The sequence below is a fragment of the Cucurbita pepo genome, chromosome 19 (genome assembly GCF_057944985.1).
Source record: "Cucurbita pepo subsp. pepo isolate OVF chromosome 19, ASM5794498v1, whole genome shotgun sequence".
In the NCBI taxonomy this organism is placed as follows: Eukaryota; Viridiplantae; Streptophyta; class Magnoliopsida; order Cucurbitales; family Cucurbitaceae; genus Cucurbita; species Cucurbita pepo.
This window is the reverse complement of record NC_141816.1, coordinates 6,812,712-6,829,694: the sequence shown is the minus strand read 5'-3', so window position 1 is coordinate 6,829,694 and position 16,983 is coordinate 6,812,712.

Below are 16,983 nucleotides of genomic sequence, written 5' to 3'. Positions count from 1 at the left end.
TCGAAAACACTAATCTGTGACGTTTGAAGTACATGCTAAAAAAACCGAGTCACAGTCAACGTTTTTCAAAACTTTTGTGGGGAATGATCAAGGATAATAATTTGGAAGACAATTTCGAAGAAATGGACTGCATAAAACAGTAATAGGGTGATTAAAATCTAACCCTAATCTGGGACGTTTGAAGTACGTGCTAAAAAAACTGAGTCACGGTCGTAGTTTTTTTAAACTTTCGTTGCGAATGATTAGGCTTGCTGATTTAGAATAGAATGTCGAAGAAACGAAGCGTAAAAAACAGTAAAAGAGTGCTTAAAATCGAAACCCTTATTCGAAAACCCTAATCTGTGACGTTTGAAGTACATGCTAAAAAAACCGAGTCACGGTCAACTTTTTTCAAAACTTTTGTGGGGAATGATCAGGGATAATAATTTAGAAGACAATTTCGAAGAAATGGACTGCATAAAACAGTAATAGGGTGATTAAAATCTAACCCTAATCTGGGACGTTTGAAGTACGTGCTAAAAAAACTGAGTCACGGTCGTAGTTTTTTTAAACTTTCGTTGCGAATGATTAGGCTTGCTGATTTAGAATAGAATGTCGAAGAAACGGAGCGTAAAAAACAGTAAAAGAGTGCTTAAAATCGAAACCCTTATTCGAAAACACTAATCTGTGACGTTTGAAGTACATGCTAAAAAAACCGAGTCACGGTCAACGTTTTTCAAAACTTTTGTGGGGAATGATCAGGGATAATAATTTAGAAGACAATTTCGAAGAAATGGACTGCATAAAACAGTAATAGGGTGATTAAAATCTAACCCTAATCTGGGACGTTTGAAGTACGTGCTAAAAAAACTGAGTCACGGTCGAGGTTTTTTGAAACTTTCGTTGCGAAAGATTAGGCTTGATGATTTAGAATAGAATGTCGAAGAAACGGAGCGTAAAAAACAGTAAAAGAGTGCTTAAAATCGAAACACTTATTCGAAAACCCTAATCTGTGACGTTTGAAGTACATGCTAAAAAAACCGAGTCACGGTCAACGTTTTTCAAAACTTTTGTGGGGAATGATAAGGGATAATAATTTAGAAGACAATTTCGAAGAAATGGACTGCATAAAACAGTAATAGGGTGATTAAAATCTAACCCTAATCTGGGACGTTTGAAGTACGTGCTAAAAAAACTGAGTCACGGTCGAGGTTTTTTGAAACTTTCGTTGCGAATGATTAGGCTTGATGATTTAGAATAGAATGTCGAAGAAACGGAGCGTAAAAAACAGTAAAAGAGTGCTTAAAATCGAAACCCTTATTCGAAAACACTAATCTGTGACGTTTGAAGTACATGCTAAAAAAACCGAGTCACGGTCAACGTTTTTCAAAACTTTTGTGGGGAATGATCAAGGATAATAATTTGGAAGACAATTTCGAAGAAATGGACTGCATAAAACAGTAATAGGGTGATTAAAATCTAACCCTAATCTTGGACGTTTGAAGTACGTGCTAAAAAAACTGAGTCACGGTCGAGGTTTTTTGAAACTTTCGTTGCGAATGATTAGGCTTGCTGATTTAGAATAGAAGGTTGAAAAAATGGAGCGTAAAAAAGTAAAAGATTGCTTAAAATCGAAACCCTTATTCGGAAACCCTAATCTGTGACGTTTGAAGTACATGCTTAAAAAACCGGTTCACGGTCAACGTTTTTCAAAACTTTTATGGGGAATGATCTGGAAAATGATTTAGAATACAATTTCGAAGAAATGGACTCCACAAAACAGTAAAAGGGTGATTAAAAACGAACCCTAATCTGGGACGTTTGAAGTACGTGCTAAAAAAACTGAGTCACGGTCGAGGTTTTTTGAAACTTTCGTTGCGAAAGATTAGGCTTGATGATTTAGAATAGAATGTCGAAGAAACGGAGCGTAAAAAACAGTAAAAGAGTGCTTAAAATCGAAACACTTATTCGAAAACCCTAATCTGTGACGTTTGAAGTACATGCTAAAAAAACCGAGTCACGGTCAACGTTTTTCAAAACTTTTGTGGGGAATGATAAGGGATAATAATTTAGAAGACAATTTCGAAGAAATGGACTGCATAAAACAGTAATAGGGTGATTAAAATCTAACCCTAATCTGGGACGTTTGAAGTACGTGCTAAAAAAACTGAGTCACGGTCGTAGTTTTTTTAAACTTTCGTTGCGAATGATTAGGCTTGCTGATTTAGAATAGAATGTCGAAGAAACGGAGCGTAAAAAACAGTAAAAGAGTGCTTAAAATCGAAACCCTTATTCGAAAACACTAATCTGTGACGTTTGAAGTACATGCTAAAAAAACCGAGTCACGGTCAACGTTTTTCAAAACTTTTGTGGGGAATGATCAGGGATAATAATTTAGAAGACAATTTCGAAGAAATGGACTGCATAAAACAGTAATAGGGTGCTTAAAATCTAACCCTAATCTGGGACGTTTGAAGTACGTGCTAAAAAAACTGAGTCATGGTCGTAGTTTTTTTAAACTTTCGTTGCGAAAGATTAGGCTTGATGATTTAGAATAGAATGTCGAAGAAACGGAGCGTAAAAAACAGTAAAAGAGTGCTTAAAATCGAAACCCTTATTAGAAAACACTAATCTGTGACGTTTGAAGTACATGCTAAAAAAACCGAGTCACGGTCAACGTTTTTCAAAACTTTTATGGGGAATGATCAAGGATAATAATTTAGAAGACAATTTCGAAGAAATGGACTGCATAAAACAGTAATAGGGTGATTAAAATCTAACCCTAATCTGGGACGTTTGAAGTACGTGCTAAAAAAACTGAGTCACGGTCGAGGTTTTTTGAAACTTTCGTTGCGAAAGATTAGGCTTGATGATTTAGAATAGAATGTCGAAGAAACGGAGTGTAAAAAACAGTAAAAGAGTGCTTCAAATCGAAACACTTATTCGAAAACCCTAATCTGTGACGTTTGAAGTACATGCTAAAAAAACCGAGTCACGGTCAACGTTTTTCAAAACTTTTGTGGGGAATGATCAGGGATAATAATTTGGAAGACAATTTCGAAGAAATGGACTGCATAAAACAGTAATAGGGTGATTAAAATCTAACCCTAATCTGGGACGTTTGAAGTACGTGCTAAAAAAACTGAGTCATGGTCGTAGTTTTTTTAAACTTTCGTTGCGAAAGATTAGGCTTGATGATTTAGAATAGAATGTCGAAGAAACGGAGCGTAAAAAACAGTAAAAGAGTGCTTAAAATCGAAACCCTTATTAGAAAACACTAATCTGTGACGTTTGAAGTACATGCTAAAAAAACCGAGTCACGGTCAACTTTTTTCAAAACTTTTGTGGGGAATGATAAGGGATAATAATTTAGAAGACAATTTCGAAGAAATGGACTGCATAAAACAGTAATAGGGTGATTAAAATCTAACCCTAATCTGGGACGTTTGAAGTACGTGCTAAAAAAACTGAGTCACGGTCGTAGTTTTTTTAAACTTTCGTTGCGAATGATTAGGCTTGCTGATTTAGAATAGAATGTCGAAGAAACGGAGCGTAAAAAACAGTAAAAGAGTGCTTAAAATCGAAACACTTATTCGAAAACACTAATCTGTGACGTTTGAAGTACATGCTAAAAAAACCGAGTCACGGTCAACGTTTTTCAAAACTTTTGTGGGGAATGATAAGGGATAATAATTTAGAAGACAATTTCGAAGAAATGGACTGCATAAAACATTAATAGGGTGATTAAAATCTAACCCTAATCTGGGACGTTTGAAGTACGTGCTAAAAAAACTGAGTCACGGTCGTAGTTTTTTTAAACTTTCGTTGCGAATGATTAGGCTTGCTGATTTAGAATAGAATGTCGAAGAAACGGAGCGTAAAAAACAGTAAAAGAGTGCTTAAAATCGAAACCCTTATTCGAAAACACTAATCTGTGACGTTTGAAGTACATGCTAAAAAAACCGAGTCACGGTCAACGTTTTTCAAAACTTTTGTGGGGAATGATCAGGGATAATAATTAGGAAGACAATTTCGAAGAAATGGACTGCATAAAACAGTAATAGGGTGATTAAAATCTAACCCTAATCTGGGACGTTTGAAGTACGTGCTAAAAAAACTGAGTCTTGGTCGTAGTTTTTTTAAACTTTCGTTGCGAAAGATTAGGCTTGATGATTTAGAATAGAATGTCGAAGAAACGGAGCGTAAAAAACAGTAAAAGAGTGCTTAAAATCGAAACACTTATTCGAAAACCCTAATCTGTGACGTTTGAAGTACATGCTAAAAAAACCGAGTCACGGTCAACTTTTTTCAAAACTTTTGTGGGGAATGATCAGGGATAATAATTTAGAAGACAATTTCGAAGAAATGGACTGCATAAAACAGTAATAGGGTGATTAAAATCTAACCCTAATCTGGGACGTTTGAAGTACGTGCTAAAAAAACTGAGTCACGGTCATAGTTTTTTTAAACTTTCGTTGCGAATGATTAGGCTTGCTGATTTAGAATAGAATGTCGAAGAAACGGAGCGTAAAAAACAGTAAAAGAGTGCTTAAAATCGAAACCCTTATTCGAAAACACTAATCTGTGACGTTTGAAGTACATGCTAAAAAAACCGAGTCACGGTCAACGTTTTTCAAAACTTTTGTGGGGAATGATCAGGGATAATAATTTAGAAGACAATTTCGAAGAAATGGACTGCATAAAACAGTAATAGGGTGATTAAAATATAACCCTAATCTGGGACGTTTGAAGTACGTGCTAAAAAAACTGAGTCATGGTCGTAGTTTTTTTAAACTTTCGTTGCGAAAGATTAGGCTTGATGATTTAGAATAGAATGTCGAAGAAACGGAGCGTAAAAAACAGTAAAAGAGTGCTTAAAATCGAAACACTTATTCGAAAACCCTAATCTGTGACGTTTGAAGTACATGCTAAAAAAACCGAGTCACGGTCAACTTTTTTCAAAACTTTTGTGGGGAATGATCAGGGATAATAATTTAGAAGACAATTTCGAAGAAATGGACTGCATAAAACAGTAATAGGGTGATTAAAATCTAACCCTAATCTGGGACGTTTGAAGTACGTGCTAAAAAAACTGAGTCACGGTCGAGGTTTTTTGAAACTTTCGTTGCGAAAGATTAGGCTTGATGATTTAGAATAGAATGTCGAAGAAACGGAGCGTAAAAAACAGTAAAAGAGTGCTTAAAATCGAAACACTTATTCGAAAACCCTAATCTGTGACGTTTGAAGTACATGCTAAAAAAACCGAGTCACGGTCAACGTTTTTCAAAACTTTTGTGGGGAATGATAAGGGATAATAATTTAGAAGACAATTTCGAAGAAATGGACTGCATAAAACATTAATAGGGTGATTAAAATCTAACCCTAATCTGGGACGTTTGAAGTACGTGCTAAAAAAACTGAGTCACGGTCGTAGTTTTTTTAAACTTTCGTTGCGAATGATTAGGCTTGCTGATTTAGAATAGAATGTCGAAGAAACGGAGCGTAAAAAACAGTAAAAGAGTGCTTAAAATCGAAACCCTTATTCGAAAACACTAATCTGTGACGTTTGAAGTACATGCTAAAAAAACCGAGTCACAGTCAACGTTTTTCAAAACTTTTGTGGGGAATGATCAAGGATAATAATTTGGAAGACAATTTCGAAGAAATGGACTGCATAAAACAGTAATAGGGTGATTAAAATCTAACCCTAATCTGGGACGTTTGAAGTACGTGCTAAAAAAACTGAGTCACGGTCGTAGTTTTTTTAAACTTTCGTTGCGAATGATTAGGCTTGCTGATTTAGAATAGAATGTCGAAGAAACGAAGCGTAAAAAACAGTAAAAGAGTGCTTAAAATCGAAACCCTTATTCGAAAACCCTAATCTGTGACGTTTGAAGTACATGCTAAAAAAACCGAGTCACGGTCAACTTTTTTCAAAACTTTTGTGGGGAATGATCAGGGATAATAATTTAGAAGACAATTTCGAAGAAATGGACTGCATAAAACAGTAATAGGGTGATTAAAATCTAACCCTAATCTGGGACGTTTGAAGTACGTGCTAAAAAAACTGAGTCACGGTCGTAGTTTTTTTAAACTTTCGTTGCGAATGATTAGGCTTGCTGATTTAGAATAGAATGTCGAAGAAACGGAGCGTAAAAAACAGTAAAAGAGTGCTTAAAATCGAAACCCTTATTCGAAAACCCTAATCTGTGACGTTTGAAGTACATGCTAAAAAAACCGAGTCACGGTCAACGTTTTTCAAAACTTTTGTGGGGAATGATAAGGGATAATAATTTAGAAGACAATTTCGAAGAAATGGACTGCATAAAACAGTAATAGGGTGATTAAAATCTAACCCTAATCTGGGACGTTTGAAGTACGTGCTAAAAAAACTGAGTCACGGTCGTAGTTTTTTTAAACTTTCGTTGCGAATGATTAGGCTTGCTGATTTAGAATAGAATGTCGAAGAAACGGAGCGTAAAAAACAGTAAAAGAGTGCTTAAAATCGAAACCCTTATTCGAAAACACTAATCTGTGACGTTTGAAGTACATGCTAAAAAAACCGAGTCACGGTCAACGTTTTTCAAAACTTTTGTGGGGAATGATCAGGGATAATAATTTAGAAGACAATTTCGAAGAAATGGACTGCATAAAACAGTAATAGGGTGATTAAAATCTAACCCTAATCTGGGACGTTTGAAGTACGTGCTAAAAAAACTGAGTCACGGTCGTAGTTTTTTTAAACTTTCGTTGCGAATGATTAGGCTTGCTGATTTAGAATAGAATGTCGAAGAAACGGAGCGTAAAAAACAGTAAAAGAGTGCTTAAAATCGAAACCCTTATTCGAAAACACTAATCTGTGACGTTTGAAGTACATGCTAAAAAAACCGAGTCACGGTCAACGTTTTTTAAAACTTTTGTGGGGAATGATCAAGGATAATAATTTGGAAGACAATTTCGAAGAAATGGACTGCATAAAACAGTAATAGGGTGATTAAAATCTAACCCTAATCTTGGACGTTTGAAGTACGTGCTAAAAAAACTGAGTCACGGTCGTAGTTTTTTTAAACTTTCGTTGCGAATGATTAGGCTTGCTGATTTAGAATAGAATGTCGAAGAAACGGAGCGTAAAAAACAGTAAAAGAGTGCTTAAAATCGAAACCCTTATTCGAAAACACTAATCTGTGACGTTTGAAGTACATGCTAAAAAAACCGAGTCACAGTCAACGTTTTTCAAAACTTTTGTGGGGAATGATCAAGGATAATAATTTGGAAGACAATTTCGAAGAAATGGACTGCATAAAACAGTAATAGGGTGATTAAAATCTAACCCTAATCTTGGACGTTTGAAGTACGTGCTAAAAAAACTGAGTCACGGTCGAGGTTTTTTGAAACTTTCGTTGCGAATGATTAGGCTTGCTGATTTAGAATAGGTCGAAAAAATGGAGCGTAAAAAAGTAAAAGATTGCTTAAAATCGAAACCCTTATTCGGAAACCCTAATCTGTGACGTTTGAAGTACATGCTTAAAAAACCGGTTCACGGTCAACGTTTTTCAAAACTTTTATGGGGAATGATCTGGAAAATGATTTAGAATACAATTTCGAAGAAATGGACTCCACAAAACAGTAAAAGGGTGATTAAAAACGAACCCTAATCTGGGACGTTTGAAGTACGTGCTAAAAAAACTGAGTCACGGTCGAGGTTTTTTGAAACTTTCGTTGCGAAAGATTAGGCTTGATGATTTAGAATAGAATGTCGAAGAAACGGAGCGTAAAAAACAGTAAAAGAGTGCTTAAAATCGAAACACTTATTCGAAAACCCTAATCTGTGACGTTTGAAGTACATGCTAAAAAAACCGAGTCACAGTCAACGTTTTTCAAAACTTTTGTGGGGAATGATCAAGGATAATAATTTGGAAGACAATTTCGAAGAAATGGACTGCATAAAACAGTAATAGGGTGATTAAAATCTAACCCTAATCTTGGACGTTTGAAGTACGTGCTAAAAAAACTGAGTCACGGTCGAGGTTTTTTGAAACTTTCGTTGCGAATGATTAGGCTTGCTGATTTAGAATAGGTCGAAAAAATGGAGCGTAAAAAAGTAAAAGATTGCTTAAAATCGAAACCCTTATTCGGAAACCCTAATCTGTGACGTTTGAAGTACATGCTTAAAAAACCGGTTCACGGTCAACGTTTTTCAAAACTTTTATGGGGAATGATCTGGAAAATGATTTAGAATACAATTTCGAAGAAATGGACTCCACAAAACAGTAAAAGGGTGATTAAAAACGAACCCTAATCTGGGACGTTTGAAGTACGTGCTAAAAAAACTGAGTCACGGTCGAGGTTTTTTGAAACTTTCGTTGCGAAAGATTAGGCTTGATGATTTAGAATAGAATGTCGAAGAAACGGAGCGTAAAAAACAGTAAAAGAGTGCTTAAAATCGAAACACTTATTCGAAAACCCTAATCTGTGACGTTTGAAGTACATGCTAAAAAAACCGAGTCACGGTCAACGTTTTTCAAAACTTTTGTGGGGAATGATAAGGGATAATAATTTAGAAGACAATTTCGAAGAAATGGACTGCATAAAACAGTAATAGGGTGATTAAAATCTAACCCTAATCTGGGACGTTTGAAGTACGTGCTAAAAAAACTGAGTCATGGTCGTAGTTTTTTCAAACTTTCGTTGCGAAAGATTAGGCTTGATGATTTAGAATAGAATGTCGAAGAAACGGAGCGTAAAAAACAGTAAAAGAGTGCTTAAAATCGAAACACTTATTCGAAAACCCTAATCTGTGACGTTTGAAGTACATGCTAAAAAAACCGAGTCACGGTCAACGTTTTTCAAAACTTTTGTGGGGAATGATAAGGGATAATAATTTAGAAGACAATTTCGAAGAAATGGACTGCATAAAACATTAATAGGGTGATTAAAATCTAACCCTAATCTGGGACGTTTGAAGTACGTGCTAAAAAAACTGAGTCACGGTCGTAGTTTTTTTAAACTTTCGTTGCGAATGATTAGGCTTGCTGATTTAGAATAGAATGTCGAAGAAACGGAGCGTAAAAAACAGTAAAAGAGTGCTTAAAATCGAAACCCTTATTCGAAAACACTAATCTGTGACGTTTGAAGTACATGCTAAAAAAACCGAGTCACAGTCAACGTTTTTCAAAACTTTTGTGGGGAATGATCAAGGATAATAATTTGGAAGACAATTTCGAAGAAATGGACTGCATAAAACAGTAATAGGGTGATTAAAATCTAACCCTAATCTGGGACGTTTGAAGTACGTGCTAAAAAAACTGAGTCACGGTCGTAGTTTTTTTAAACTTTCGTTGCGAATGATTAGGCTTGCTGATTTAGAATAGAATGTCGAAGAAACGGAGTGTAAAAAACAGTAAAAGAGTGCTTAAAATCGAAACCCTTATTCGAAAACACTAATCTGTGACGTTTGAAGTACATGCTAAAAAAACCGAGTCACGGTCAACGTTTTTCAAAACTTTTGTGGGGAATGATAAGGGATAATAATTTAGAAGACAATTTCGAAGAAATGGACTGCATAAAACATTAATAGGGTGATTAAAATCTAACCCTAATCTGGGACGTTTGAAGTACGTGCTAAAAAAACTGAGTCACGGTCGTAGTTTTTTTAAACTTTCGTTGCGAATGATTAGGCTTGCTGATTTAGAATAGAATGTCGAAGAAACGGAGCGTAAAAAACAGTAAAAGAGTGCTTAAAATCGAAACCCTTATTCGAAAACACTAATCTGTGACGTTTGAAGTACATGCTAAAAAAACCGAGTCACGGTCAACGTTTTTCAAAACTTTTGTGGGGAATGATCAGGGATAATAATTAGGAAGACAATTTCGAAGAAATGGACTGCATAAAACAGTAATAGGGTGATTAAAATCTAACCCTAATCTGGGACGTTTGAAGTACGTGCTAAAAAAACTGAGTCTTGGTCGTAGTTTTTTTAAACTTTCGTTGCGAAAGATTAGGCTTGATGATTTAGAATAGAATGTCGAAGAAACGGAGCGTAAAAAACAGTAAAAGAGTGCTTAAAATCGAAACACTTATTCGAAAACCCTAATCTGTGACGTTTGAAGTACATGCTAAAAAAACCGAGTCACGGTCAACTTTTTTCAAAACTTTTGTGGGGAATGATCAGGGATAATAATTTAGAAGACAATTTCGAAGAAATGGACTGCATAAAACAGTAATAGGGTGATTAAAATCTAACCCTAATCTGGGACGTTTGAAGTACGTGCTAAAAAAACTGAGTCACGGTCATAGTTTTTTTAAACTTTCGTTGCGAATGATTAGGCTTGCTGATTTAGAATAGAATGTCGAAGAAACGGAGCGTAAAAAACAGTAAAAGAGTGCTTAAAATCGAAACCCTTATTCGAAAACACTAATCTGTGACGTTTGAAGTACATGCTAAAAAAACCGAGTCACGGTCAACGTTTTTCAAAACTTTTGTGGGGAATGATCAGGGATAATAATTTAGAAGACAATTTCGAAGAAATGGACTGCATAAAACAGTAATAGGGTGATTAAAATATAACCCTAATCTGGGACGTTTGAAGTACGTGCTAAAAAAACTGAGTCATGGTCGTAGTTTTTTTAAACTTTCGTTGCGAAAGATTAGGCTTGATGATTTAGAATAGAATGTCGAAGAAACGGAGCGTAAAAAACAGTAAAAGAGTGCTTAAAATCGAAACACTTATTCGAAAACCCTAATCTGTGACGTTTGAAGTACATGCTAAAAAAACCGAGTCACGGTCAACTTTTTTCAAAACTTTTGTGGGGAATGATCAGGGATAATAATTTAGAAGACAATTTCGAAGAAATGGACTGCATAAAACAGTAATAGGGTGATTAAAATCTAACCCTAATCTGGGACGTTTGAAGTACGTGCTAAAAAAACTGAGTCACGGTCGAGGTTTTTTGAAACTTTCGTTGCGAAAGATTAGGCTTGATGATTTAGAATAGAATGTCGAAGAAACGGAGCGTAAAAAACAGTAAAAGAGTGCTTAAAATCGAAACACTTATTCGAAAACCCTAATCTGTGACGTTTGAAGTACATGCTAAAAAAACCGAGTCACGGTCAACGTTTTTCAAAACTTTTGTGGGGAATGATAAGGGATAATAATTTAGAAGACAATTTCGAAGAAATGGACTGCATAAAACATTAATAGGGTGATTAAAATCTAACCCTAATCTGGGACGTTTGAAGTACGTGCTAAAAAAACTGAGTCACGGTCGTAGTTTTTTTAAACTTTCGTTGCGAATGATTAGGCTTGCTGATTTAGAATAGAATGTCGAAGAAACGGAGCGTAAAAAACAGTAAAAGAGTGCTTAAAATCGAAACCCTTATTCGAAAACACTAATCTGTGACGTTTGAAGTACATGCTAAAAAAACCGAGTCACAGTCAACGTTTTTCAAAACTTTTGTGGGGAATGATCAAGGATAATAATTTGGAAGACAATTTCGAAGAAATGGACTGCATAAAACAGTAATAGGGTGATTAAAATCTAACCCTAATCTGGGACGTTTGAAGTACGTGCTAAAAAAACTGAGTCACGGTCGTAGTTTTTTTAAACTTTCGTTGCGAATGATTAGGCTTGCTGATTTAGAATAGAATGTCGAAGAAACGAAGCGTAAAAAACAGTAAAAGAGTGCTTAAAATCGAAACCCTTATTCGAAAACCCTAATCTGTGACGTTTGAAGTACATGCTAAAAAAACCGAGTCACGGTCAACTTTTTTCAAAACTTTTGTGGGGAATGATCAGGGATAATAATTTAGAAGACAATTTCGAAGAAATGGACTGCATAAAACAGTAATAGGGTGATTAAAATCTAACCCTAATCTGGGACGTTTGAAGTACGTGCGAAAAAAACTGAGTCACGGTCGAGGTTTTTTGAAACTTTCGTTGCGAATGATTAGGCTTGATGATTTAGAATAGAATGTCGAAGAAACGGAGCGTAAAAAACAGTAAAAGAGTGCTTAAAATCGAAACCCTTATTCGAAAACACTAATCTGTGACGTTTGAAGTACATGCTAAAAAAACCGAGTCACGGTCAACGTTTTTCAAAACTTTTGTGGGGAATGATCAAGGATAATAATTTGGAAGACAATTTCGAAGAAATGGACTGCATAAAACAGTAATAGGGTGATTAAAATCTAACCCTAATCTTGGACGTTTGAAGTACGTGCTAAAAAAACTGAGTCACGGTCGAGGTTTTTTGAAACTTTCGTTGCGAATGATTAGGCTTGCTGATTTAGAATAGAAGGTCGAAAAAATGGAGCGTAAAAAAGTAAAAGATTGCTTAAAATCGAAACCCTTATTCGGAAACCCTAATCTGTGACGTTTGAAGTACATGCTTAAAAAACCGGTTCACGGTCAACGTTTTTCAAAACTTTTATGGGGAATGATCTGGAAAATGATTTAGAATACAATTTCGAAGAAATGGACTCCACAAAACAGTAAAAGGGTGATTAAAAACGAACCCTAATCTGGGACGTTTGAAGTACGTGCTAAAAAAACTGAGTCACGGTCGAGGTTTTTTGAAACTTTCGTTGCGAAAGATTAGGCTTGATGATTTAGAATAGAATGTCGAAGAAACGGAGCGTAAAAAACAGTAAAAGAGTGCTTAAAATCGAAACACTTATTCGAAAACCCTAATCTGTGACGTTTGAAGTACATGCTAAAAAAACCGAGTCACGGTCAACGTTTTTCAAAACTTTTGTGGGGAATGATAAGGGATAATAATTTAGAAGACAATTTCGAAGAAATGGACTGCATAAAACAGTAATAGGGTGATTAAAATCTAACCCTAATCTGGGACGTTTGAAGTACGTGCTAAAAAAACTGAGTCACGGTCGTAGTTTTTTTAAACTTTCGTTGCGAATGATTAGGCTTGCTGATTTAGAATAGAATGTCGAAGAAACGGAGCGTAAAAAACAGTAAAAGAGTGCTTAAAATCGAAACCCTTATTCGAAAACACTAATCTGTGACGTTTGAAGTACATGCTAAAAAAACCGAGTCACGGTCAACGTTTTTCAAAACTTTTGTGGGGAATGATCAGGGATAATAATTTAGAAGACAATTTCGAAGAAATGGACTGCATAAAACAGTAATAGGGTGCTTAAAATCTAACCCTAATCTGGGACGTTTGAAGTACGTGCTAAAAAAACTGAGTCATGGTCGTAGTTTTTTTAAACTTTCGTTGCGAAAGATTAGGCTTGATGATTTAGAATAGAATGTCGAAGAAACGGAGCGTAAAAAACAGTAAAAGAGTGCTTAAAATCGAAACCCTTATTAGAAAACACTAATCTGTGACGTTTGAAGTACATGCTAAAAAAACCGAGTCACGGTCAACGTTTTTCAAAACTTTTATGGGGAATGATCAAGGATAATAATTTAGAAGACAATTTCGAAGAAATGGACTGCATAAAACAGTAATAGGGTGATTAAAATCTAACCCTAATCTGGGACGTTTGAAGTACGTGCTAAAAAAACTGAGTCACGGTCGAGGTTTTTTGAAACTTTCGTTGCGAAAGATTAGGCTTGATGATTTAGAATAGAATGTCGAAGAAACGGAGTGTAAAAAACAGTAAAAGAGTGCTTCAAATCGAAACACTTATTCGAAAACCCTAATCTGTGACGTTTGAAGTACATGCTAAAAAAACCGAGTCACGGTCAACGTTTTTCAAAACTTTTGTGGGGAATGATAAGGGATAATAATTTAGAAGACAATTTCGAAGAAATGGACTGCATAAAACATTAATAGGGTGATTAAAATCTAACCCTAATCTGGGACGTTTGAAGTACGTGCTAAAAAAACTGAGTCACGGTCGTAGTTTTTTTAAACTTTCGTTGCGAATGATTAGGCTTGCTGATTTAGAATAGAATGTCGAAGAAACGGAGCGTAAAAAACAGTAAAAGAGTGCTTAAAATCGAAACCCTTATTCGAAAACACTAATCTGTGACGTTTGAAGTACATGCTAAAAAAACCGAGTCACGGTCAACGTTTTTCAAAACTTTTGTGGGGAATGATCAGGGATAATAATTTGGAAGACAATTTCGAAGAAATGGACTGCATAAAACAGTAATAGGGTGATTAAAATCTAACCCTAATCTTGGACGTTTGAAGTACGTGCTAAAAAAACTGAGTCACGGTCGTAGTTTTTTTAAACTTTCGTTGCGAATGATTAGGCTTGCTGATTTAGAATAGAATGTCGAAGAAACGGAGCGTAAAAAACAGTAAAAGAGTGCTTAAAATCGAAACCCTTATTCGAAAACACTAATCTGTGACGTTTGAAGTACATGCTCAAAAAACCGAGTCACGGTCAACGTTTTTCAAAACTTTTGTGGGGAATGATCTGGAAAATGATTTAGAATACAATTTCGAAGAAATGGACTCCACAAAACAGTAAAAGGGTGATTAAAAACGAACCCTAATCTGGGACGTTTGAAGTACGTGCTAAAAAAACTGAGTCACGGTCGAGGTTTTTTGAAACTTTCGTTGCGAAAGATTAGGCTTGATGATTTAGAATAGAATGTCGAAGAAACGGAGCGTAAAAAACAGTAAAAGAGTGCTTAAAATCGAAACACTTATTCGAAAACCCTAATCTGTGACGTTTGAAGTACATGCTAAAAAAACCGAGTCACGGTCAACGTTTTTCAAAACTTTTGTGGGGAATGATAAGGGATAATAATTTAGAAGACAATTTCGAAGAAATGGACTGCATAAAACAGTAATAGGGTGATTAAAATCTAACCCTAATCTGGGACGTTTGAAGTACGTGCTAAAAAAACTGAGTCACGGTCGTAGTTTTTTTAAACTTTCGTTGCGAATGATTAGGCTTGCTGATTTAGAATAGAATGTCGAAGAAACGGAGCGTAAAAAACAGTAAAAGAGTGCTTAAAATCGAAACCCTTATTCGAAAACACTAATCTGTGACGTTTGAAGTACATGCTAAAAAAACCGAGTCACGGTCAACGTTTTTCAAAACTTTTGTGGGGAATGATCAAGGATAATAATTTGGAAGACAATTTCGAAGAAATGGACTGCATAAAACAGTAATAGGGTGATTAAAATCTAACCCTAATCTTGGACGTTTGAAGTACGTGCTAAAAAAACTGAGTCACGGTCGAGGTTTTTTGAAACTTTCGTTGCGAATGATTAGGCTTGCTGATTTAGAATAGAAGGTCGAAAAAATGGAGCGTAAAAAAGTAAAAGATTGCTTAAAATCGAAACCCTTATTCGGAAACCCTAATCTGTGACGTTTGAAGTACATGCTTAAAAAACCGGTTCACGGTCAACGTTTTTCAAAACTTTTATGGGGAATGATCTGGAAAATGATTTAGAATACAATTTCGAAGAAATAGACTCCACAAAACAGTAAAAGGGTGATTAAAAACGAACCCTAATCTGGGACGTTTGAAGTACGTGCTAAAAAAACTGAGTCACGGTCGAGGTTTTTTGAAACTTTCGTTGCGAAAGATTAGGCTTGATGATTTAGAATAGAATGTCGAAGAAACGGAGCGTAAAAAACAGTAAAAGAGTGCTTAAAATCGAAACACTTATTCGAAAACCCTAATCTGTGACGTTTGAAGTACATGCTAAAAAAACCGAGTCACGGTCAACGTTTTTCAAAACTTTTGTGGGGAATGATAAGGGATAATAATTTAGAAGACAATTTCGAAGAAATGGACTGCATAAAACAGTAATAGGGTGATTAAAATCTAACCCTAATCTGGGACGTTTGAAGTACGTGCTAAAAAAACTGAGTCACGGTCGTAGTTTTTTTAAACTTTCGTTGCGAATGATTAGGCTTGCTGATTTAGAATAGAATGTCGAAGAAACGGAGCGTAAAAAACAGTAAAAGAGTGCTTAAAATCGAAACCCTTATTCGAAAACACTAATCTGTGACGTTTGAAGTACATGCTAAAAAAACCGAGTCACGGTCAACGTTTTTCAAAACTTTTGTGGGGAATGATCAGGGATAATAATTTAGAAGACAATTTCGAAGAAATGGACTGCATAAAACAGTAATAGGGTGCTTAAAATCTAACCCTAATCTGGGACGTTTGAAGTACGTGCTAAAAAAACTGAGTCATGGTCGTAGTTTTTTTAAACTTTCGTTGCGAATGATTAGGCTTGCTGATTTAGAATAGAATGTCGAAGAAACGGAGCGTAAAAAACAGTAAAAGAGTGCTTAAAATCGAAACCCTTATTCGAAAACACTAATCTGTGACGTTTGAAGTACATGCTAAAAAAACCGAGTCACGGTCAACGTTTTTCAAAACTTTTGTGGGGAATGATCAGGGATAATAATTTAGAAGACAATTTCGAAGAAATGGACTGCATAAAACAGTAATAGGGTGATTAAAATCTAACCCTAATCTGGGACGTTTGAAGTACGTGCTAAAAAAACTGAGTCATGGTCGTAGTTTTTTTAAACTTTCGTTGCGAAAGATTAGGCTTGCTGATTTAGAATAGAATGTCGAAGAAACGGAGCGTAAAAAACAGTAAAAGAGTGCTTAAAATCGAAACCCTTATTCGAAAACACTAATCTGTGACGTTTGAAGTACATGCTAAAAAAACCGAGTCACGGTCAACGTTTTTCAAAACTTTTGTGGGGAATGATCAAGGATAATAATTTGGAAGACAATTTCGAAGAAATGGACTGCATAAAACAGTAATAGGGTGATTAAAATCTAACCCTAATCTGGGACGTTTGAAGTACGTGCTAAAAAAACTGAGTCACGGTCGTAGTTTTTTTAAACTTTCGTTGCGAATGATTAGGCTTGCTGATTTAGAATAGAATGTCGAAGAAACGGAGCGTAAAAAACAGTAAAAGAGTGCTTAAAATCGAAACCCTTATTCGAAAACACTAATCTGTGACGTTTGAAGTACATGCTAAAAAAACCGAGTCACGGTCAACGTTTTTCAAAACTTTTGTGGGGAATGATCAGGGATAATAATTTAG